This window comes from Bombus fervidus, chromosome 16 (genome assembly GCF_041682495.2).
Source record: "Bombus fervidus isolate BK054 chromosome 16, iyBomFerv1, whole genome shotgun sequence".
Lineage (NCBI taxonomy): Eukaryota > Metazoa > Arthropoda > Insecta > Hymenoptera > Apidae > Bombus > Bombus fervidus.
The window spans coordinates 8628745-8654552 of NC_091532.1; the positions used below are offsets into that span (position 1 = coordinate 8628745).

The 25808-nt window shown below is 38.0% G+C and overlaps 1 protein-coding gene and 1 long non-coding RNA gene across 8 annotated transcripts in view; one reads left to right on the forward strand and one right to left on the reverse strand.

Annotated features, from left to right (window-relative positions):
- Tet (tet methylcytosine dioxygenase-like) overlaps positions 1-25808 on the reverse strand; it is a 142698-nt gene that overhangs the window by 36397 nt on the left and 80493 nt on the right. The window contains exon 1 of one of the 7 annotated variants that reach the window (XM_072019552.1): positions 12696-13243. The exons of the other annotated variants lie outside the window; for them this stretch is intronic. The gene's annotated coding sequence lies outside the window, so the exon portion shown is untranslated. Of the gene's footprint in view, positions 1-12695; positions 13244-25808 lie in introns of those variants that run through there. 7 annotated transcript variants of the gene reach the window in all.
- Positions 343-2253, forward strand: LOC139995771 (uncharacterized). The gene is made up of 2 exons (XR_011802056.1): positions 343-494; positions 2033-2253. It is a non-coding gene; the product is annotated as an uncharacterized lncRNA (long non-coding RNA).

Sequence of the window (25808 nt, forward strand, 5' to 3'; positions counted from 1 at the left end):
TCGCGAATCCATCAGCGTAATTACGACACAAAGTTGCTCACAATAATGCTGACATTTCCTTTTGACACGTCTCTTCTCGCCAGAAGAAATCTTTCACGAAGAGTCACGATTCTCCAGCTCGAACCAGCACCGATAGGTGTGAATTATTAGTACGGGAACGTCGAGTTTCACGTTGACGAGCAACGATGGTCGAGATTATAAAGAGCTGGTTGTTTATTCGTTGCGGGCACAGGTTGCCGCAACCGCGACGCGGCCGGCCCCGTCATAAATGTAAATTGAATTCCGTCGCATAAATTTCCACCGTGCGGCGTACCCAATAAATTCACCGCCCGATACAATCAGTAATATTCTGTAACATCGTCGCCGATCGGATTACGAAACTCTTTTCGCGCTGATCGAACAAGTGCCCTTGGAACCCTGTTGACTCTTGGACGAGGAACCATCCTTCGCTCATTATCCGTGAAACTGTTATTATACGTCAAATAATATTATAGGTAAATAAGAGTATTATAAGCCGACCATGAGTTGCAAGAAAGTGGGTTCGTAGGAAGTTAATCGAGTACAAATATCTGAATTTTTGAATACTCAAATTATTGAATTTAAAAAAGGTTTAATAGTCAAAAATATCGAACTGCCAAGCGGTTGAATTTGTTAACAATTACGTTCTGAGTTTCCGAATTTTCACATTTCGATGAAATCCGATTTCATCGTGATCGAGCTGTTATATTTTTATATTTTCGTCGGCTTCTTCATATTAGCAAATTATTGTATCGTTAAATGTTTGATCTGTTAAGCTTCGAACGTTCGAAATTTTGAAACTTACAAATTCTACAATTTAAAAATCATATCAATACGTGGTGGATTATTGATCTGACTAATGAATCGATAGATAGAATTTTCTTATGTTCAAGTTAACGCTTGAACTTAAGTTGCTTTGTTTGGTCTGCCAAGCTTCGAACGTTCGAAATTTTGAAACTTGCAAATTCTACAATTTAGAAACCATATCAATACGTGGTGGATTATTGATCTGACTAATGAATCAATAGATAAAACTTTCTTACGTTCAAGTTAACGCTTGAACTTAAGTTGCTTTGTTTGATCTGCCAAACTTCGAACGTTCGAAATTTTGAAACTTGCAAATTCAACAATTTAAAAACCATGTCAATACGTGGTGGATTATTGATCTGACTAATGAATCGATAGATAAAACTTTCTTACGTTCAAGTTAACGCTTGAACTTAAGTTGCTTTGTTTGATCTGCCAAACTTCGAACGTTCGAAATTTTGAAACTTGCAAATTCTACAATTTAGAAACCATATCAATACGTGGTGGATTATTGATCTGACTAATGAATCGATAGATAAAATTTTCTTACGTTCAAGTTAACGCTTGAACTTAAGTTGCTTTGTTTGATCTGCCAAACTTCGAACGTTCGAAATTTTGAAACTTGCAAATTCTACAATTTAGAAACCATATCAATACGTGGTGGATTATTGATCTGACTAATGAATCGATAGATAAAATTTTCTTACGTTCAAGTTAACGCTTGAACTTAAGTTGCTTTTAAAACGAAAGTGAAATTGCGATATACAAATACCGATAAAAAGAAATAAAAATACAGATAGAAAATAGAAGGCCACGGCAGAGTCTTTCTGTACCTAAGAAATGTTATTCACGTAACTTTTCGCTCGAAGATATGTTAAATACCATCTATGCACCTGTACGATCTGAGACGTGTTCTGTGTCAGGACAACAGCCTTGCAGAACGGTTTGAAATTACCAATCACTTATTGCGGTTCGATTTTCCGCGCTACCTGGCCGGCATCGCTGGAATCGTGACGCGTTACGCCGTCACGTGTGTGCATATACACTGTATACTTTATAAATAGACAAGGTCTCGGGCCCACGCTAAGCCCACGGCTAGAGAGTGCGTTCGCTTGGACGGCGATCGTCTGGTCGCACTCGCTGAGATATACTTCGCCCCGGTTTCTGTCCTACTCGACTTCTTGCGTTTCTCCTACTCTTCAGCCAGAGTGACGGAGGATTCCAGCTGTAACACGTGCCGCGAGAACGATGCCGCTTCCGTTCATGGATCGCCTGGAATATCGTTGCTCCAACGGAAACGTGACTTGCAAGGGCCGACTGACTGCCAATTACGATCTGTTCGACTATGTTACGAGAGATCGGGTTTCTGTTAATCGGTCTACGAGTTATTCTTTATTCAATGTCGATTAACTCAATTTTCTTTAGAAATTTTTCGATTAAAACATTTGTTGTCTCTATTCATCGAGCTTCGAGTTGTTTTCGTTTCAATTTTCGTTTCAGGAAGGATTTTAATCATTTAATGCAATAAAATAGCTATACCTGTATTTTATAAATAATATGTCGTATATCTATTTGCATTGTAAGTTGTTCCTTTTTTTATTACAAAGCATGTAATCCTTTTGATTAACTTCTTAACGTGTACACCCGTGAGATTATACTGGCGCGTACATTGGTAGAAACGTGCAATCGGTGTTAGATACACCGGTAGAGTGAATACACTCGCTTCATGGTGATTTGGTTAACATTATCAAACCGAAACTAATAATAGAATAATATTATTTTATTATAGAATAATATTTTATGCTTGGATAGCTGTATGAATTGTATCGTTAGCATAGTATATTACTTATAAATCTGAACAGAATTTTAGCGTTAGATTATAACGGGTATCCAGAATTTCTCCCAAAAATTATATTTGCCAAATCTAGCTAACTTGATTATATAAAATAATTTTACGGATAATATAATCCAACAGTCAAAAAGTCCTCCGCTAAAACCCAAAGTTAAACGTATTCCTCGATCACGAAGGTTCATTTCCTTTTATAAATCGTTTAATAAACTGCTCAAGCATCCAAGTTCTCTGCTCCGTTGAGTTTCTCTATCATCGAAGACACTTGATGTTTAAAGAAATCGACGACGAAAAGACCTCTTGGGAAGGGAAACCAGCTATGAAAAACCTTGCGTTGGCCGTCGTGGTGTTCAGTGTTCATAGTCAATAACCTCCTCCAACTTCCCAAGGTTACCCCCTTCAAGGTTTCATAAATCGTTTATCTTCGAGTGGGCATCGGAGCTCGGCTCCGTACGCGAATAATGGAAAGTAAAAATTTATCAATGCCTAGACTCTTCGTACGGTACGAAAAGTGATACCGATATCACGGGAAACGGAGCTGTATCGCGTTACCTCCGTTTTATGGAATATCGTTCGGCGTGGTTTGATCCGCACGATCGAACTTCCATTGGGACGGTGCTTTCAATCGAAATACGTGAGCTATCTTAGAGTGGAATTTAAAATTTCATCGAATTCGGAATTTACATGATGCACGTAATAAGATAACAAACAGGATAAAATTCCATTTGAATTCATCTTTAAAGCTATGCTACTAAATGAGAAAATTATTACACTTAACGGATATATAATATATTTTAACTGTATCTTAACTATACAGGGTGCGGTTGAGTAACACGTACGAGCGAGCATAAGCTGATTTCTTATGAGAAAATAAGAAGAAAATATAGAAGAACATTATTTTATATGACGCTTTGTTTTGGAAAAAATCGAGCATGAAAATTTATCAAGTATACTTGAACATGGCTAATGCCGGACTGAACGGGAACAAATAATCGACGGGAGGTTATTTTACGTGTGAAAACAAATCGAAAATGTAGAACAAAATCTTTCCACAAGATGCTTTGTTTCTGAGAAAAATAAATATGGAAATTTATTATTAAATAGCGTAATAGGTCAATTCTTAGCTAAACAGATTCAAACTCCATTTTCTTGAAAATGGAGCCTTAAACGGGAATCTTATTCCACGTTCTTGACTTATTTTTGCACGTAGAATAATCTTTCGTTGATCGTTACGCATACCGTGCCGATAATTAGCCAAATTGATGATACACTCGATAAATTATGAAAATTGATTTTCTCGAGAACGAAGCCCCGTATGAAATTCGTTATTTTTTTCGTAAGGAATCACCTTATACCCGCTTGTACATGTTATTCGGTCGGCCCCTATATTGTAACATACATAATTCCAAAAACAGTTGCATAAATAAAAATTCTCAAATTCCTTTGTTTCTACAAATTTGCATACTATCTTTTTGCCATCAATCGCCAAAGAAGGCTCTCCTATCCGTTCGAGAACAATACTAAATTCTCGAACAGAATGTTCGTTAATGCACGGTAGAATGAGTCACGTAATGATTCGACTTGAGGTCGGTCACTTAATTATTCCGAATGATTTTGCGAACACCAAAAACGTGCGTGAACTCATTCCTCCCCCCCCCCCCCCGCTCTACGAAATGAAACGTTCGCTAAGGAGACATTTCATTGTACGGTTTGAAATATCAAAACGCAGAGAATTCTGGTATATTCGTATCTCTCGTCAGACGTTGGACTTTCGTATTTTTATCGAACTATCAGGTCTTTCGTTTCTTGGCTGGCTTATTTATTATTCGCGACCATGGCTTGAAAGGAAAAGGAACGAGCATAATGGCCAGCCGGGACCGTGGCATCGTATTTTACAGACACATGCGTACACATCCGAATCCGTGAAAAGTTGTAGAAGCTTGCGAGATTTCCGAGCGCTCATCGATCGTCGTGGAAAATGAGTTTCGCGATGCCACTAATGACGTCGACGATGGTTACGCTCGTAAACCTGGAGGAACATCCACGCAAGTCGCAACATCCCGCCACGATTTTATTGTTCTTCTGGTGTGTACACGCGTGTCATTGATCGTGTCATTAAAAACGCGTCGAACACGACCATCTTCCACCGTAATGTAATTTGCTGTGATTATAATCGGCAGTCTCGTTTCGAGAGAGAACGACTCGATGGGAAACTCGTACGGTAGCTAGCTATAAATTCTCGGCCCAATTAAAAGTTTCCGATTGTAATATCTCGCGTTTAAAAGAGAGACAAGCGTGTTTTACACGAACCTAACTGTAAAAGAGGAAATTCCGGTGCTGGATGTCAGAGTATTAATTTATAGTAAAACGATGTGGTCTGCTGTCGGGAGCGTTTTCGAGAAGAATAGATTGGTTAAATTCATATTCCTTTGAAATGAAATATTCCGCTAACATTGTGTATACGACTTGACGAAATTTCATTCGTATTCCTCTTTAAAGCAAATTTTTGTTTTCTCTTTTGCAAAATATTTAGGACGTGTTACTTAGAAACCAATTGCGTAACGTAGTACAGACTTCGATAAGTATCTTGAAGTATTTTTTCAAGTGTTTTGAAAACCTAGAACGGTAAAAGAATTAAGTGAACATAAACGACCTAGTTTCCCAGCGAAGGATCAAGAGATTGAAAATTGATGTGATTGTAATTTGGAAAATTGATTGGTTGATCTGGATTCTTCGATATTACGTTCTTTGCACAAAGAACAGTATTCCGTATGCTACACTGAGGATATCTCGCGGATGAAAATAGCATGTAGAAACTACTATTAACAATGCACAAACTTCATGCTCAGATTTCCAACAAAGTTGATAGGATATTACGTTCCATAAATTTAATTAAACCAGCACAGACCACCAGTCCATTGGTTAGTTATATTCGTCTCTAAACGTTCCCTTTGCAATCAGCGATTCCATATCACGAAATTCCACATGATGAATTCGACCAAATAATCCCAGAAAATATCTATCAGGATTCCACTCAGGGAATTTCATATAACTATCACATATTACAATACACGTAATACACACATCTATTAGATCATAAATAAGTGTTACATTTATAATCAAGAATAATATGGAGTAGGTAAATGTATTCTATTCAGTTCCCAAAATGTTTAGAAAACCCAAAATATTTTATATAATGTACATGATATATACATAAAAGTTTTCTATAGTGGCTGTTCAAATACTTTCGTGAGTCACTATAGAGTATCTTCCGGTGACAGGCCACACACTCGACCGACAATTTTCAATCGGTGTCGATCGAACGAGAAGAAAGTAGATTGGCGAGCCACTTCAAAGAGTCGCGTCGAGTCTTTTTCCACAGGAAAAGAACCCCGGCCAGGATTCATTTTTCTAACGGAGCGAGGCGGTACCAGGAGCGCATTTGCATCTCTCTGTCCGCGAGCTCATTTTTCCGACTATCTCGTCGGAAATAAATCTGCCCTGAGCCATGGAACAGGCCACAGCCGGTAATAAAAAAAAGGAAGAGAGAAGAGAAAAAAGAAAAGAAGGAGAGGGAAGGAGAAGAGGGAAAAAAAAAAGGCGAACGACGTTCTCCCTTTATCTGCGCCACGTAGCGCGGCTTTTTAATGACGGGCATAAGTAAAAGCGCATCCTGGCCTTAACGACTGAAACTGAGCACGGAAATTCATTAAGAGGAGAGGTCGAGATTCAATGATCCAAGAGTCCATGAATTTCGTGAATCATGAACTTCGCGCCTGTTTTCCTTGTTTCTTCTATTTCTTCGAAATCGTTCTCGTTTCATCGAATCACTCTGTCGCCGTTTGTTCGAATTTTAATACTTATCATGATAATTCTTATCATGATTTATTATTCCAAATAACGCTCCTATTTTAAACTTGCGATCCTCGAACTTTCATGGGTCGATTTTACCTTTGTTTTTAATAAGCAAAAGATTTTTAATGTTTTGAGAAATACTTCAGAATACGTATAAGATGAGAAATCACGCATAGCAATGTTAACTATCTCGTTCCTGCCTTACAGATAAAAAATTTATTTAAGGATACAAGGCCACGATCAGACTTACAATGATCTAAAGAATGTAGGTTAAATTTATTACTTTTACTACGTTTAGAAATTTCTTGTCGATCGTAGATATACCGAGTAATTACAATCCTAAGTTTTTGAAATAAGAAAAGACAGAATTCTTGCTACGTAATTTGCAGATTTATGAATGTTACTGTTTCAACAGTGTCAGGATTATGTATCGCATCGATTGTACAGAAAAATATTAACCTGGAAGATAAATTTTACTGTCATAGGATACAGTTTGTAACTGGTCATGTAACATTTAGCTCATTGCTCCAATATTAATCAACGTATTCCAAAGAGTAAAAGCGAGACCATTATATCAGATGTTAGATAAAATCGGCACACGTAGGTCGATCATGACTCAGAAAGCGAAACTTGAACGTTCTATTTCGATCAGGTTATTTTTAACGTTCTTATCTGATCTCGTATATATTTGGATTTATCTTTGGACAATTATATAATATAGCATTGATAATACAATTAACATTATTTAATCCCATGAACTTCCTATATCGTAGGAAGAGAGGAAAGAGAAAGAGAATGAGAGAAGAAGGAAGGAAGAATAAAGGTTTGGTTTCTGCTGCATAAATATTTCTTATAATTTTAAGTCTTGCAGAATAATTATCTTGTTTGTAATTTATAAAATTTCTTATCTTATTGTCAAATTTGTGGTTGTGTGTTATGTAAAAGATACTATTAGCATTGATAACTCGTGACTCGTAAAATTTTCTTTATAAAATTAGTTCAATTGCGCAATTCGATAAAATTGCTATTATCTTCTCTCTTTAACATGTCACTATTTATATAAAATATGTCATATTACATTTGCATCTGCAAAAATTCAAACTATTAATTTGTATAATTGTATAAAAAAGTTTCTAACCAAGAAATAATTCTTAAATAGCGCTTGACAAGATGAAAATCAGTTCGCACTGTATGGTGTTTCCACCCTCGAAACGTCCTCAAGACAATATCGAGCTGATATTCCCCGTCTGAAAGACAAACTCGTTTCAAACGTCATCGTAATTCCCGCGGAGGCATCGGGATCGTGCATACGTGCCTGTCCCAGTATCTATCCGGGCCACGGACAGAATTTACGAGCGAGTTATACGAGCGACGTGGCTTTATATCATTACTCCCACCAATACTCGCCTCTTTTATTACCGATTCCGCCGGAAGTTTAGCCGTCCAGGTACACGCATAAGCCACGAACGTAACTACCAACTATTTTCTTCTTTTATTCGCTGTTTAAACGCGGCCAGCTTGAATACGCTTCACGGATTCTTCACGAAGAAACGAAAACCATTTCTCCCGAATGTAATAAGAAAAAGAGGAAAAAGAAGAAAGAAAAGATTTAGAGAAAAACGATAGATGCGTTTTACGGATGGAGAAGTGACGGCGATGATGATGGTTCTTTTAAAACATCAATCATCGATCAGAGAAGCGGACGAGGGTTTAAATCTTGCGTGGCTGTTTGGACCTTTTCGAAAATGGCCCAGGGGTAAAGACCACCTGGACCGAACCGTCTACTTATACCAGACCAGTTGTTAGGGTCGCGATTTACCCTCGAATCGTGGGGGCTATACAACGTGCACGGCACACCACGTGCTCGAACACGTGGCCGTTTATTGCCACTGATAAATCCTACTTTCGATTAGCCACTGTCTGTTCTCATTACTACACACATCATCGATTACATTTTTCCGATCCTTTGCAGGAGTTCTCATTAACGAGATTTTCATTCGTGTTCTTGTTCCATTTGATTACGCTTCTTAATGAACCGCCGTGTTATGTACGAGTCGGTATTATGGGAAGGAAAAACGAGATAAATGGAAGTTTAATGAATGGTTGGGATGATTAATCTGAATCCTAAGTTAGGTCGCATTATGCGCAGATGAGGAGATAGTTAAAAAAGTATAGCACTGTTGAACCTCGTCCAGATTAATAAACTATTTGAATTCAAAGGAGTTGAAATGAAAGATTTGATTAATGAGAACAAGTGTAGAAATTTGAAAGGGTATTTCAAGTCGAATTACAAGCTAAACTTAAATTAGAAATTCATACTGATCAAGTGGTTTGAAATAAAAATTCGTCGGACCTATCGCTATAATTGTCTGAGAGAATGTAAACCTACCTATTATTACAGTCAAACAGTCTTATAATTATATCAAACTTACAGTCAAAACCTTGCCTTAAAAATAAAACGAACATGATAGGAAGCCCATTTTAAATCAATACACTGTGTCCATTAAAAATTTTCTATTTTTTGCAAGACACAAAACTGGATCCTGTTACACAAAAAGGTCCTCAGTAAATATGGGACGATTCCACATCGGTTTCAAGGGCCATCAATTAAATCACATTTGCGTGCACCATCAAGGATAGGCAATCGTTATCGCGACAAATAACGAAGGGTACCGTAAGCGACGTTTAACGAGCTACGCTCGTTTCTTCCCCTTATCAGAATCGCGATAAATGTCCGTAATAAGCTCTTATCATCAATCACTCTGACAGCCTGATAACTCACTCCCATTCACAGAGATACCCGTTCCCGCGTCTTTCTTAACCATTTAACGCTTTATGTTCTTCAACTGCGTATACATAACGAAACATCTCGATACGTTTAGCAACCATCATTTTGTTCGATAAAAGATCAACTACTAGTTGCATCTTATCACGTACTTAAGAATTCTATGCTTGAGAATTTCAGAACTTTTTTTTATGACAAAAACGTCATATACTCGGCTTAAGAATTTTTGTATAATGTAGTTGTACTTGAGAATGGTCGCGTGCCATGTTTTCCAGTAAACGTGACCATCGTTCAGAAGAATCTCTCTTCTTAAGCTCGTGTCTCGCCCAAAAGTTGACCACGGTTCATGATTCGGCCGTGGAATTCTCGGCTTCATTCATTCGAACCGGTTATTTCTAGGAAAGAGGAGGTTGAATGAAAATCTGTCAACCCACGTGGCGAAACGCGTGGCCAATGACCGCTTCCGACCTCGACGGCTTGTCTTCCGTCCATCTCTAAACTAAACGATTCGGTGACTAAACTCGTACGAAATCCAAGTGCTTCCTTTTTGCAATATGAAGAAGAAAATTGGTATGGTAATCGGTGATATATTAATTTACATTGGAATTATTGACAATTTGAATACGAAGTAGAAACTCGTAGACGTTATAGAAATCAAAATAATTAAAGTGAAAGACATATGACGAAATATATAATGCAAAAAGAGGTTCAAGCTTTTAATCTTCTTACAAAAGATCATACAAATGTCAAAAAATATGTTATTGTAAAATTGATAATTTTGTGGTTGTTTTAACTAACCTGATAGTCTCGTTGTAAAAGGAATTGGTGATTGGAATGTTCTCTTTGTGACAAACGGTCTCCTCGAATTGATTCCAGCATTTATTCACGACCGATTGCAAATTCCACTCGCGTAAAACAATCATCTATATGGTATGCTGACCATTTGCACTCTAACGAGTTTTACGATATGACCAATTTGCAGTTTCTGCAGCTCTTTTTTTTTAAATCAAAAGTTTTGTTTTGAGAAGGGAAGACCTATAAATGTCTGAACATTTATTTATACAGCAGTCAACTTTTCTTATCCATTTCTTTATCGTTAAAGACAGAACTAAATTATTAATGTGTATGTGCTGTAACGATGGTTGTAAAGTACAAAGGATCAAGATTAAATTTAATTTCTCTTGAACCTAATCTAAATTCATGGAAAATACAAGAAACCCTAAGAATAAATTCCTGTCTTTTTCCGATCATAGTTTCTTGATAAAATAACAGTCAATTTCCGAGTGATTATTCGCAAGGAATCACAAATTAAAACAGAGGAAGATAGATTTTGCTTAATTTTTCTCTAACCTAACCCAGAATATTCAGCTACCAAATTCACAAAAACTTAGAAATAAAATCTTGAAGAATAATTTCTATGTTTTTCATAACCGATCACAAGTCTCTACCTTCTGAAGTTATTCACATAAAACTGTTGCCTCTAGCCTTCCGTTACGTTGTCTAGAATTTATTACGTGATGAATAAATAATTCTTGCATCTTGAGATGACTATCTTATGCTTTGATGATTGTTCACGAGCACTAGCTGATAGGTATCGTTATTTATTTTACAGCTAACAGGATTAGTTTCTAATCTCATTGCCCTTTTTTTGCATCGGACTCCACGTGATCGGTTCCAGAGTCATGAAGGAAGAATCGATGCGTCGAAGCTCGATGTCCCCGACGAATAGCTAGCGCATAGGACACACAACGCCTGACCTGAATTCCACCAGTAAACGATAGACGAATGATTGCGTAACAGTAACACACGCGTGCTTTGTGGACTCGCTTTTTCGTGCTTCGCGTTGGTCCTTGAGGGAAAAGACGAGGAAAGAGAAGGAAGAAACGAGAGAAAAGAGTTGAACGAATCTCCACCGAACGTCCACCACTTGGCGGGTGTTTGCACGAGATGTTCTTCTCTGATCAAACTATGTTAATATGTTCCACAAGAACAAATAAAAAAGGAATGTTATATAAGTAGATCGAAGCTTTGTTAACAGTTAGAACAAAAATTATGGTTACAATGGTAGAAGATGACAATATATTTTCGATCAACATAATCACTAGCTATTAATACTCTATTACAAAGTGTTCACTGTTCCTGGCAATAGATATACGGCTGATAGTAATAAGAGACTTATTTTATTATATGAAATTCACTTCGATTTTGCATCAGCTTAATGAGTCGACAAAGAATTCTTTGATGTGTATTATTCTGTATTATTATATTTATTGTCCGTTTTAATTCTCGCTTGATATATTTTTCCTTTCAATGATTTCATTTGAACGAACTATTAAGAAAATCATTTTCATCATGCGTTCCAATTCATGTTCAATATACTTTTTATTTCAATATTTTTCATACATAAAAATGTAATGGTTCTAGATTTGATAATTTTAGAAACTAAAACGATTAGATAAGACACACTAAAGAATTGTAGTTGGAAAAAATATTGGAGCACCCTGTATAATTTTACTGTCTTCGTAACATATACGAACATGCGTTTCACGGAGGACCAACGGGATGTTCGGAGCATCGTATACGCTGATGGATCGCTTAGGTTTGTTGTATGCTGCTTTTTTCGCGGGTTCACGATAGTGTGCGTCAGAGACAATTAAACTCGAAGATTGACTGACGAAAACTCGTTTAAACTGTGACAGTTGGTTTTAATCGTGCTCTAAAAACAAACTGTCAATAGAATGAGAAAGATTCGGTATTTTTAATATTTTACCTTCGCAGCGTTCAATGTCTGTGGAAGTAGAAAGCGCGCGCATGAAGTTTCCTTCGATGGAAGCGATAGAAAAGAACGACAGAAAAGATGGAAACGATAAAAGACGTTGAAACCTTTCACGGCGTAATAAAATTACGAAGAATTCATAACGGTTGACTTAAAGAATAATTATTCTTTAAGTCCTTCGACATTAAAAATACGTATTTTTAGCCTTTCGTAACTGATAAAATTTAATAATAGTGTACTCTATATAATACGATTTAATACGTAAAGTAAGTACTTTCTAAGGCTAAGCCGTGAAGTCGTTCAATTAATTAAATTAAAAAATTGAAAGGAATTAGTTTTGCTTTCGATCGATCACAATGTACCGAAGCGTTGGTATAATATGATCAAGAAAAAGCATCGTGCACTATGCATGCGTCCATAAAGGTTTATCGCTTGTCTGCAATCTCTCTAGGTTGCCTTGAGGGTCCAAGGACTTCAATTGAAACCATACAAAATACGTAGTACGTTCGCGAGTATACCGGTTCGCGAAGTTTGCAACGATCTCCGCGGGACTTGAGAATCGACTGGACACACGGTTCCTCCGATATAAAGAGCGGGAAACTCACTCTGCGTCTTCCTGTGGACCACGTCTGCAACTGCGTTCTTTACCATAAATTCCACTTCGAATTCTCTTCTCTTTTCCTATCACGTCGTCGCTCTGATTCTCTTCACGCACAATAAAGAGACAACACAGTGAGCCAACACTGAATCACTCGAAGAAAAGGATTGTTTTTTTTGTACACAAAAAGAAGAAAAAAGAAGCAACACGCGTCGCGACACCGGAATTTCAATCTCGAAGAATCACTGCGCGAGTCTCTAGCGGAGGCGTATTTATCGCGTGTAATCGCGCGGCTCGGCTTCCCGGCGAATGCTTCTCGCTCGTGCAACAACCGTGAACACACCGTGCAACATGCACGACACAGAGAGAGAGAGAGCCGATAAGGAAGGAGACAGCAGCAGAGTGGGAGAGAGGAAAAGAAAGATAGAGAGAGTCTCGTGTGCGATCCTTCGAACGGAGCTCTCACCGTGCACTGACTGCTCCGCTCCGCTTGCTCACTACCGTCAATAAGATCGATCGAGTCCACTACTCGCGAGAGATCACACTAGACGCGCAGCGATCCGCCGAAAAACTCCCGTGGGACGCTTCTCCGCCCTCTGCAGCCCTCCTCGCCTATTCTCCCTCCCTGCTGTCCCTCGTTCCTTCTCACTCGCGCCTCCCCCTCCCCCGCTGATGCTCTCCCCTCCTCTTCTCTTCACCACGGTCTCTGGCTTCTTCTCCCTCGCCTCCCTCGCACCCCCCACTCAACCCCCACCAACAGTGCACTGCTCTGTGTGCTTCGTAAGTACGTGTATGCGCAGTCTGTGTAGACGTTTATACATATAAAGTAGTATACTCTCCCTGTTCCCCCCTTTATTCCCCCTTTGGCGGGTTGTCTCTTTCTTGTTCTCGTGTCGCTTTCCTTCTCCTTTTACGGTGTTCTTTTTCTCTCCTTCAACGGGAGAGGTTATCCTTTTCGCTCTTATCGCGGACGCGCTATCACGAATTCCGGCGGCCGGCGACACCGGCTACGTGAACTCGACACTGGTCCCGCGGTGTCATAACATTGGTAACAGCCTGTCGCTGGCTATTAAAAGCACGTACAACGTTGGGTGGCAGTTATCACGAGCGTGATACGCGGCCCGTTTGCACACGCCACACCCCGGAACCACGAGGATGAAGGAAGGTAGCAAGCAAGCAAGAGAGCGTCACGGTGACAGCCTGATCTCCCCGCAGTTTTCGAGGGTGCGACGCGATCCTGTCTCTTGCGAACTCTTTTAGCTTCTACTGCTTTTAAAACTGCCGCTCTTTTTCGCCATACATTGCTCCTGCTTTTTACTCGATCCATCGATCGATCTACAGATCTATTTTAGTTTTTGGAGATCTCCTTTTCGTTTTATCTATTCCTCGTATTCGTTTCGCTTTCGATATCATTTCCCTGTTGTCATATCTTTTCTACAAAAAATAAACGGTAAACAAGAGATAGAGATCGATATATTGAGGTAACGTTCGTTGGCTCATACTGTCGTTCGAAGTCAGCTAGCAGCGCGTCAAGTGCGCGCCTCCGCGCTGTTTCAGTGTTCCAACTCGTCACTCGTCGTTCGGAACCGTTCGTGCCTTTCCGTGTCGCTCCGCTTTCGCGCTTCCTCCCTCTTTCTCTCTTCGTATTTCCATTCCTCTCTTCTTCCCTCCTAAGCCCCCCCCCCCCCAACATCACCCTCTTCATCACTGTTTTCCTTCGTTTTCGTCTCGTTTTGTCTTCGTTTCGTTTCTCCTCCTGTATTCCCTTCTCCCTAACCCGAGTTGATTCTCCTACGCGTTTCTATACGTCTCTCTCTCTTCCTCCCACTTTTCTCTGCCCCCCCCGCCTCTTTCGTTGCTTCTGTCCCCCTACTTGGTCCCCATACGGAGTCCTACCAATCGTACACCAACGTGGAGAACTCTAGCGATGGAAACGATACCCTCGCAAACTGTATCGATACGCTACCGTGGAAGCCCCTCGCTTTTCCATTAAAGTACAGGAAGTACCATACTATGCAGTATTTCTCTCCATGATATCCTATTCTCGTTTTTACATATAGATCTCACACAATCTTCTGTTGAAACATTGGAATAATTACCCCATACTGCGTAGCCTGTAGGAAAATCATTGTAATAGTCTCCATCGCTTTGAAAGGTGGCTAATTAAATCAAGGTTTAATAATATGTATACAGTATCAGAATGGCGTATAATATGGTTGAGGAAAGCATTCGAGAAATTTGAAAGAGCTGGGTGACTCAGAAAAATGATGACGAACACCAAGGAATAGATAAGAAAAAGAACCTTCCCCCCTTGGGCATGTCACCTATCTTAAAACTCGGTAAAACTGGAAGATAACATGGAAATCGTAAGTCAACTTCAAGTGTTATTACATTACTCGACAGGTTTGTAATATTAATATTTAAAATATACAGCATACAAATCATCTTAATTAATATCTAACTATACAGTGTACGAGATTTATTAAAGATCGAGTATCTAGTTAATGCACCAAACATTTTTACATTTTTTTTACATTTAAGTTGTAACTATTTACAAGTTCCTCGATCTAATTTCAACTTCTTTTCATAAAGAAAAATATGTTTAACTGTCAATGGAATTAATTCCATCGCTAGCTATCGCTACTGTTCCACCCCCGCCTCCCACTTTTTGTTTCTTCCGATACATATCCCTGCTAGAGTCAGGTAGCCCCCTTGAACCTCCAACCCCTTTCATTCCCCCACCGGTGCAGTCACCACCACTTAGGATTCTCTCTGCCTTCGTCATTGCTACGGTTTTTCCATCTCTGTCGTTGGCATCGTCGTTGCAGACGCCACGACGACCACCAGCAGGTAGCCATAGCAATCCTCGCGACAAAAGCCACCACTTTCGATTCGAATTCTTTTCGATGGTTACGGTCGATTGCTCGTATCACTACGTTCAGAAAGCATACAATTTTTTGATCCCAACCTTTGGACGCCTTTTGTCTCGTCCGAGCTTTTCATCTTTACTCCTTTCAGATTTTTTAAATTTCGCCTTTTATTTTATTTTCTGTATTTTGGGTTTGTCTATTTTTCTTTTCCCCATCAGTTCTAGAACAGATACATTTTTTACTCCGTTCGTAATTAATGAATCTGTTAACTAGAAACTCCTATTTCTTTTAAAAACACGCTAGGCTATTTTATGTTAAAAAAGCTTTTTTACGCCTCTTGAATCTTAAAATTAACAAAATGCACCAATATCGGCTTCAATTTTCACACGATACATATAATTTGTAATATGTAAAAAGTATTTATAAATAAAGAAAGAGAGTAATAAACTAATGCCGAGTTAACTTGTCTTGTCTGATTAACAGAGACATTTTGCATAACAAATTCTTCACTTATAGAATTCAAAAAATTAGAAAGAATTTCTATAAATTTCTTCTAATTAAAATTCAATATTCTCGACACTGTGCATACACGTATGGCTACACGTTGAAAAAAGAAGAGGAATAAAAGTTGGACCAAAGCTTGTGTATACCGCGACCGGTTAACCGGTGAATCAGGCCGCTGGCCGCCGCGGCGCGGCGTGAGCAAATAAAAAGCGACCAGGGCGAGAGACCTCTCCCTTTCACGACATCGATATTTTAATTGTTCCAGCTCGTCAAGGCGACTCGCTTGCATCAGCGATCGTGTGCCATAACACTCAATTAGCTGTGTAACTTTCCTGCGTTCCCCTTCTACGCCTCATCGATTCGCGTTGCGATTTCCCGACGCTCTACTGGTCTCTTCAACAACGTTTCCTTGCATATTTTCTCAAAACGAGAAAAAAGATCTAAACAACATCACGTTAACTTATAGGCTGTTCTATAATTGTTGATAGAATTAATCCATGTACACTCGATTTTCTCTGAAACTTTCCAAACTTCGAATGAACGTTCGAAGTTGTTTTGAACTATTGATTATCTTTTTGCACGAGGAATTATCTTTTTCCTGATTATATAATAGTTTACGTTATCAGACTAGTAAGTTCGAAATTAGGTAGAAGGTTAAAGCTACGATGGAATAGAACGAAGGAACCAATTGCAGTTCGAATTCGAATTCGAAAAACGTGGCTCACGATAGATACGGATATTTGAAACGCTGGCTGGAGGGTTCGTTTATTAACGTCGCTGCAACTTGTTGCTGGCCGCGTTGCCCCCTCTGAATAACGCCCTTCTGACCTCTCCGGAAGCTTCCCTGTCCACGGCGCACTCCTTTCAAGGAAACCGAGACACCCTTCTGTGGCTCCGTGCTTCCGCATTTGCCAAATCGCTTCTGCCACTCGACGTAATCGCGGTCTGGCTTTCGAAACTCATCCTTCGACTGTCGGTGTCCTCGACACTGCGTTTCGTGCTTAAGTATACTTCTCGACTAAATTTTAGCACGTTCCTTAACAGCCTACCTTCTTACGAATTCTAGTTCAACTTTACAATAGTAAAGTTGTCTTTTTCTTTTTCTCCTTACTTATTTATTAGTCTTTCAGTCTTATTTAGAACCTACTTCTTTTTATCATACTTAGATGATACAACAGTCATCCCATACAAATATGGCAGCACCTGTGAAACTTACTAAATTCTAACGAAAAATTTTACTGCTTAAACGTTTTATTTGAGAAATAATAATAGGTACTCCACATCTGTAATTTACATATTTCACTATTTACACAGTACAAATTTTCACTAATATTCATTAATATAATATATAATATAATAATTAAAACCTTCAATACTCGTGTTAAATTTCTATCCTTTTCTTCGTCCCATGTAAGATTAATTTCTGTAAATTATCGTGAACACCTATGAGACGCGTTAACATCTCAATGATATGGAGAGGATGGCTACTTGACGATGCAGAGGGATGTATGAAGCAACAGCGATAACGGGGCTGCGGATGAGGGGATGAAATGAAAATACTGGTGTTTTTGATTGTGCATTCGGGGGTGAATGTTGCTTGTTGCTCTTGGGACTCTGCCAATGGTGGAGTGTTCAACGAGATTGTGGAATCATTGGGCGAAAGGTGTTCTCGAATTGTTATCCTTTTCAAATGTGAGGTTTTAGCATATATTGAAAAAGAGATTAATTTTATTACCAGTTATCACAATACGATCTTTTCTGAGCTGATGACGGAATTTGGCGATGTTCCTCGGTTACATCAGCTGTAGTATAAAACGTGAAATAAACGGTTGAACTATGAGATCAGAAGTATGAATCAGTACGTTGCAAGGCACTCTAAGTCGCGATTACAGTCATGTTTCAAATATTCTGCAGTGTTTCGAAAGTTTTCAGTTATCAAGAATTTACTGATCATCTTGGAGTGACATCACACTTTTAATGACAAAAAGGTCGTGATCTCTGTGATTTCTGAAATAAGGTCGCCGAAAGGTATTATATTTTCAATTATTTTACGCTTCATGTTGCATATAAACAATAATATTGCAAAAATTTGGTAGTACAAAAATGAAATATATATAGAACTTGGTAAAAAGCGCTTCATTGGAAAATAAAGATCCACTATACAGTATTTATGTATAAATAAGTACATTCCATCCAGGTTTTGAATCGTCAATAAAGAAAAGGTGAATTTCTTACAATTAACATGACAGTGCCTATATATATACTATTACCGTTCCAATAAACTCTACATTATCCATTTGAAACATTATCGTTACCTCGTTCCTTTCACTTTAACTGTTCCGCTAGCTCTCTAATTTAATATACACAAATTTTTGGAATACGGCATTTGAAATTTCCTTTTTCTAGTATTCTCTATCCTATCACATTATTCACACGTGTAATCCCCGCAAAACGATAGTTTTACGTACTCGCGCAAGTGCAACCGTTCCCTCTTCCGTGTCAGCGATCCAGCCAAAGTGGAATGTCCATAGTACGTTTGGTATGATTCATCGTGATCGTATAACTTGAAATTACATGATCTTTCTCGATTGTGATCGGTTATCGGCGACACACGTGCATTCCTTCACGTTTCACGCGGCAACCAAGCCACGAAACGACTTCGATACCCCGAAACTTGCTCGAGAAACCTATCTAATCGAACCGCGTTTACGAAGGGCAATCGATTTTTCGTTTAATTTTCGTCGTCGAGTCGCGTGGGCCCCAAGCGATCGATTAATCGTGAGCCATTACGAGTAACGATTCGATGGACAGCCCCAGGAAGATTGAGCGTTAATTATCAACCTCCTCTCGGACGAACATTCAATTATCCTCTCGAGATCGTTGGAATACTTTTTCTTGTATTTTTTAGCCAGAGTTTGTTTGTATAGCGTGATCTACTGTGATTGGATAATTTGCAGCCTATTTTATGGCGCGATTGGCTTTCTTTCCTTTTTGGTTTGTTAAAGAGATTGCGATAGTATTTGTTTCGATTCACGAATCTTTGTGTTTCAATCTGACCCTAACCTAACCCCAATCTAACCCCAATCTAGTTTCAATAAACGAAAAAGTCATTAACGTTTTGAAAAGTTTGTGTATAAAATGTGAATAGAAAATTACACAGATTAACAGGGATCCTCGTATTTTATCTTTGAATCTAGGAAATTTGTTGAGAAATACGATTGAATTGAAAATGACTCAAAGGATGCAGTAGAATTAATGCTTATATAGGCAGACAAAATGTTGTGGTCCAATTTTAATTCAACGAATTAACCAATTTTATCGTGTGACGTGTCATCTTTAAATAGATATTTTTAATACCTACAACTTTTATTCTAAATTTTTTGTTATCAGATTATTGGGTTTGTTGTTATATGAAAAAATCATCGACAACTTTGGAAATTGTTTACAAAGTCCGTGCAAGAAATTTTGAACGGCAAATATATAGCATGTGTTCCTGAACATGATTTCTATAAATTCGCGTGAAAGGATTTCAAATATCATTTAATGTCTGATTTGATCTTTTTTCAGGCTAATCTGACCGGACTGATATGTTTTGACTTAAATCTCTAAATTACTTCAACTTAAGAGAAAATATTAAGATATAATACTCAGTTTTTTCTTCAGTGTACATCATTCGGTGTTCCTTTCTTGCAATTATGCATTTCATGTGATGCTACTTCGTTTTCGAGAAAACGTTGCAAGAAAATAAAACGTAATAATTTACGAAGAGAAAGCTATCGTTGAACTTCGAAGAGGATCCATTCGCTGTTATTCGGTTAATAAGAAAAATCCGATTTCACGATAAAATAAACATTTGTATCAATAAAAAGAGAATAAAAACGTGACGAATGGCCCGTAAAACGGTGATACTCGATCAGGTAATATTTTTTTTTTAAAGTTACCTGTCTCACGGGACAAACGAGATTTATGTAATAATCTAAGCGCAACACACAGATCACACACAAACACACACACACACACACACACAGAGCGTCTTTTTTTCCCGTTGCTATCACACGATAAATATTTATTCGTAGCACGGTTTAACTTCTGATAACCGAGAGAGGAATCGTCGTAATGTCGCATCGATCATCGTCGTTCCCGGAATCTTCTTCAGGTGGAAACCTCGAGAAACTCGACTAATGGCCGAGATTCGCTACAGACGGTCGCTATTAAATTTACCGTCACAGTTTCGGGTTAATTTATCTCCCGAAGTGCGTTTGTTGCGAGTGAAACTTTGACTTGCAGGGTGAGATGATTTCCAGATGTCAAGGTCACCCGGCCTTTCATCAACAACATCATGAATTCTTGAATATTTGACATTTTTTTCATTTATCAATGTCTATCTTTTTCTAATCGTTAGAATTTTTCATTTTAAGATAAAGATAAAAATAAAATCTCTTTGCCGAGTTGTCGTTGATTTTCGTTGAACACAAGCAATTTTTCATCGCGTTTGAATAATAACTATCTTATCGACTCGTTTAGTGGAAAATACGTGGGTAGTACTATCTTATCTTGGAGTCTAGATTAGACAAGAGAAAGGCCCACTCAAGACCCAGAACGGAAATCGTGGCCCAATTATTTCTCCCATGTTCCTTGCTTAATTAACAATAATAATAACATTCAAACCCCAAGATACAATTACAGTCTTGTGAAATCTACCATTAAACTTTGATCCAATTACCATACAATATATCTGCATACAATTCCATTAAAAATGAAATCAACGCTATAAAAGTAACAGAGAAAAGTATCTTCTAGCTACATGTAGCGGTATTGTAAAAATCTAAAAGACACTCGATCTTCGTGTCGTTCAATTTTTGTACTTTTCTCGTACTTTAGTTATTCTGTACGTATAATTACTATTACATAAAAATGACGCAACAGAACGCGAGTAAACGACTCTTAAGAAACGACTCTAAAATAGAATTGCTTGATATAAATACACTATCGTCTACGACTGGACGGCGCATTTTTATACGTTTCTTGGAAATCGGAAAGTGCAAAATTTCGCAACTTGCTCGGAACGCACATAGCATTTATGACATATAGTGCATTAATTATTAAATGATAATGATACTCGATAGGTGAAACAGTCTTCTATAAATATTACTTTCATTACTTCATATTGGTTTATAAACATTTACACGCATCATAATTATTCTACGTATTACGCGTAACTATAGAAATTATAAAGCAAAAGGTCATTGTATTTCGATTTATTAATTTGATAATCAACTAATGTTAGTGGTAATCTGACAATCAAAATGTATCTTGTCGAAAAATAAGCAAGTATCCTGTATACTTGTCACCCATACTGTGCACATTAACCGAGGCTCACGCACAAAATCTCCGACGATGATCGAAGACACGTAAACGCCAGCTCGTCAAATATTAATTAAAATCTCGTTAATCGTAAATATGTTGTTTGGTATCGAGGCAGAAGAATCGCGACTGGATAACTGGATCGAAAATGATAAAGAGGAAACGGTAAAAGAGAAGAAGAGAGAATGATGGCGGTTATCTGGCGTAGAAATTCGAAGGAGGGCGGAAAGTTCGCACAGACCGGTCATAAATAATGTCACCGTTCGTTCTGACTCGATTATTTCGCACGGCGCGGAACTTAATTATCCTAATCACGAAAATTATAGGCAAGAGTTCGCCACGGGTTCCATTACGCCGTGGCCAGCCTCGCAATACTTAATGGCCCCTTCTCGCCAGAAGAAACGCTCGTAAATAACATCGCGTTTTGGATAATGTAGACTGCCTAATGGAAACACCGGGGCTCGCTTGATTATTTGAACGTTTATACGAACGCGGTCTTCGTAATATTCCTTCGTTTCGGAAATTACACTTCTTGTCGTTCTGATGAGGTAGTAAATATGGTGAAAAGGTAATCGGTACTCGGTCTATAACGGGGAATTAAGACGAATAAAGAGTAATTTTGCTTTTTAAATTCTTGAAACTGTACGAGTAATCGTGAAATGATAGTGAACTTTATCCGTGTCAACGGTTGCTTAATTTGTTGTTAGGTTCAACAATTGTCGATGAGTTATTTAGGACGCTGTACGCCGAGACATACGAAGTACAATATAGCGTCTACAACAAGTATTTACACGTCGTTTATTATAAGATTAACATACTAATTAATATTAGATTCAAGTCTATCGAATTTCGTATTATTTAATAATACTGGCTACAAAGATTTGATACTATGAAAATGAAATATAGGTCTTGATAAAAAAAAAAGTTTCGCTGGAAAATAAGGATTTTTTTAATAGTAAGGATTTAACCTGAAGCCAATAATTATTTTAGGGTCCCTCGGCTAAAACCAAATTTAAAAAAGTTTAATCTGGCTAAATCGATGTTTGTTAAACCAATAGGAAATTAATATTTACGTTCAGAGGTCCTTTGGTCGATCTGTCAGAATATGATGTTCACTTAAACGGTGAATATATTAACTTCGTGTTTAGTAATTAAAATGCGCATAGTGCGATGATAAGCGTTTTGGTAGGACCGTGCAGGAAGCGCATAAATCTTTCGATTTCTATGTATGGGACGATTGCAAAATCCTCTCATCAGACATACTTATGCACTGAATCACGATTTCATTCCATACTATTCTTCCGACTCGCACTAATGATCCAGTTCACGGCGGGCATGCTGCCAACTGGTTCGTTCTTATTCATCAATCCCTCGAAATTCCTGCCTTTTTTTCCTCTACTCAGCGTTCAATTATTAATTCCTCCGTCTTAATCATCCATTCAGCCTCTTTCCATCATAATAACTTTAATTTCTTTCTTTAATCGATCAATCGTGGACAATAAAATGATTTGTAAAATTCATAAGAACGTACTTCTTCTTTTCGATACTAATCATTTTTTTTTTTTCTTAAAAAGAAGTTAAGTAATAACGAAGGTACATAATCGAGGAATTTTGAAAAATCCTATATTCTTGATTCGACTAAAAACGACTGAAACTGATTGTTCATCGATTCCACAGCATTCGTGATACTTGTAAATGCTAAACAGCATTTTGGTTCACGCAGGCATCTACCACAGGAAAAATTGTCAGTTTCACGAACGTCCTACCCTCTCGAGCTTTGCCATTCCTTTGAGGCTCTTCGTTCGCCCCGATCGCTTCCTCTTTCCTTTTTCCTCTTTTTCACTCTTTTTCACTTTCCGTTTGTGTAGGTACGTCAACAACGCGGTAGGAAACTGGCCGTGGCAATGATCTGCCAGTGGCTTTTCACCATTTTCGTCTCTTTGCAACGCTTACTCCGAGATTAACTGTTTTTTATGCTTTAGAATATAGATAGAATGTATTTTTAATCTGTGTCGAATATTCATATCTGTTCAATATTATTCATTACAAAACCTTAACGAAGAAACGAGGGAGGAGGAAACGAAAGATAGAGATAAAAGGCAGATGGAACGATAGTAAGAAGAATTTAAATTGAAAAGCGGAAACCTATGATGCTACAAATATTATTTTCGAAATTTAGCTTAGAATGTACTACTATTTATTATATAATTTTATTACGGAATATCTATTTCTACTGTATCTGCATTATATTTATTCGTCTTATGGAATATTTATTTATTACACGTTTATATTTCATTAAATTGGAACTACTCCCCTAGCAATATGAAATGAAGAAATTTGTAAAACGTAAAATTGGAATTACAATTTTATCGGTTTCCTCCTCGTGTTTTTATTTCATTTTTCTGAACGAATACTAAATTTCCGTTTCACGTTACCCAATTTCGCGACGAACGTACAGGTGAAAAAGGAAGGCGGAGAATGGAAACGAAGAAACGAGATGAACGAGGAGCAGGAAGAGAGAAAAGAGACAGAGAGGGTGGAGAGAAGAATTAGCATTTTATTCGTGCCGCGACCGATCGATATTCGTGGGCAGGTTCGTCTTCGTTTTCTGCCGGTTGGAACCTTTGGAGCCGACACATTGTTCGCGAATTCAAGATGGCGTGCACCGACACCTCTGCCGCCGCCGCCACTGCCGCCAACAACGCACCCCTCTTCGTAACCCCCTCCGTTTCGTCGAAGCTAAATTGCATTAGGTCGACGAAAGGAGAGGGAGGAGAGAACCAGGGACGACGAGGGTAGGTATGAAGGTAGGTAGAGCGAGGAAGGAGGGTGTGTGTGAGCCAGGGTTGTAAAGAGGGAAAAGAGAGGAACCACGAGGGGATGGGTTGATGGCAGAAGACCGCTAATTATTTCACCTAGGATACCCGCTAGGGTGATCTTTCTACCTGCCAGCTGAAATCCGTGGATTGCGAATTATCATTGATTTTGGATTAAATCGTTTGGAAACCGGGGAATGTCTGGCTCGATCGAGGCGCGATTGCGATTTCATATCGAATTGTTGGCGCATAGAGCTTGAAAATCGATTCGTGCGATCGTTCGTTGCATGTTTTCAGCGAATTACTTTCAAAATATTACATATCAGGTTCGATAGATTTGTTCTCGGAGTGATTTCTTTATTTTTAATTTCATTTTATGTTGCTCTTTGTGTCTTGGTTTGTATCGTTTTGCTGTTTGATGTTGTTTCTTCGCGATCGTAGAAAAAATCTGGGAGATTCTTGTGATTTTTATAATTACACAGTGCTCAAAATAATTAGAAACGTGACATTTTGATTTACGTAACGGTTGTGAAGTTAATTTCTGTTCTATATGTATAATTTTTTATTTAGGGTATCTGCATATGCAATATAAATTTCTTCGCCGACATTAAGATTATTATTTTTAAAAGCGTAAAGTTCTTATGAAAGCGATGCAAGTTACATAATCTACACGTATCGTGTCGATAATGAATTCCCCGTAGGTGGAGTTCTTCCTGTGTAAAGGTCACTTCCTTCTGCAAACAAAAAGACGCGACCTATTCTTTATAAGCCACAGAGGTACTTCAAACGAGCACAAAGACGGTAAGATCATCAAAGAACATTAATAATAGAGGAAAGGAAAGTACTTCCTCTGGATCTTCCGTTCCCACTTTCCTTTTATAAACGTCCACCTTTTTCATTAACAATGAACATTTACTCATTTTAAAAGGAATAATTAATCTAAGTTAAGAAACTTCTCTACCTTGTAATTCTTCTTTTGCATTCATTTTTTTTTTTTTATCTAACTATATTATCATCTTTCCAATCTCTTATATTTACGACATTTCTTACTTAATTTTGATTCTATCTCCTGTGGTTTCTACTTTGTAAAATTTATCTACATTATTCCTTGTCGTAAGAATAGAATATTATCTTCCTTACCATACCAAGATTTATTAATTCCACGTCGAACGAAACGAATTAACAATTAACATATAGAATTCCAATGGATTGTACTTTTCAATGTTTCCGTAATAAATGAAACCGATTCCGTGAATTTAATTTGCAACCGTTTCGTTCGTTTCGATATCTTATACATGACCTCCATGAACGTTTCAACAAACGTTATAGTATTCTATGAGTCATTAAAAGTTCCTTTGATAAGATCATCGCTCGTATAGAAATACCCTCCTCTTTGCTTGTAGTTTCCACGGATCTTTGCTTGGCCGTGATAACGAAATTCTCGTTGGAACCTCCTTATTGATCAAACGCAAAACCCTGTCTGTTATTCAGCAACAACATCGAACCGGTCAAGTTTGATTGCTTTTCGCTACAAAATCTATTCCCTCAAACTCGATTCCATTATCA